This window comes from Octopus bimaculoides, chromosome 16 (assembly GCF_001194135.2).
Source record: "Octopus bimaculoides isolate UCB-OBI-ISO-001 chromosome 16, ASM119413v2, whole genome shotgun sequence".
Lineage (NCBI taxonomy): Eukaryota > Metazoa > Mollusca > Cephalopoda > Octopoda > Octopodidae > Octopus > Octopus bimaculoides.
In genome coordinates, this window is record NC_068996.1 from 56,290,604 (window position 1) to 56,291,589 (window position 986).

Here is a 986-nt window from a genome sequence, read left to right on the forward strand (position 1 = left end):
TATATATATATATATATATATATATGTATATATATATATTTGTGTGTGTGCAGGTAAAGTTCACATTGCAGCCACATAGTTTTGGTTCCAACCCCACAGTGAGGCACTCTGGATATGTGTATTCTACTGTAGTCCAGGGTTATCCAAGCCTTGTGAGTGAATTTGGTAAATGGAAACTGCATGGAAGCTTGTCATATGTATGTGTGTGCATATTTGTTTGTTTGTGTATGTGGCTGTGTGTGGACGAGTATGTCTGTCTGTTTGTGTGTTTTCTTCCAGATTGTTCCATAGCAAGTGTTGGTAACTCTGTCATTTTGTTTCATTAGATCGTTGCAAGTGATACCCTATCAACAAGAAAGAAGGAAAAGATAAAATAAAATAAAATAAAATAATATATATATATGTTGTGTGGGGTGGGGCTGCATGCATCTTTATGCTTGTCTCTCAGCACTTGATAACTGGTGTAGGTTTGTTTACCCCCACTCCAGAACTTGATGGTCCAACTAAAATGTGACTGATAACCAAAGTACGATGTTTTAAAACCATGAACTGGAATCAGACCAGTCAAGTAAAAAACAAAAAAAAAAAAGCTTCATTATGTTGCCCCAGCTTGGCCACTCCTGGTGACTAAGACAGGAGTAATGGTATGATATATAAAATATCTTCAAAAATCATTAAAAACTAGAAATTTCTAACAAAAGCAGTTTGAATAATATAAATCATTTAAATGTTTCAGTTATTAGACCGTGGTCATGCTAGGGCACCAGCTTCACGGTTCAGCTGAACGAATCAACTCCACTCCTTATTTTTATTTTTCGTAAATTTGATACTTAATCTATCCATTTCCTTTGCCAAACCAGTGTTATGAGGACGTAAACAAACCAGCACCGGTTGTCAAACAGTGGTGGGGATAAAGACCAGATCCTTATGTATGAGTTTCTTTCTAGATTCGTTGAAGAGGCATTGGTCAGACTGAGCCTCTAGCA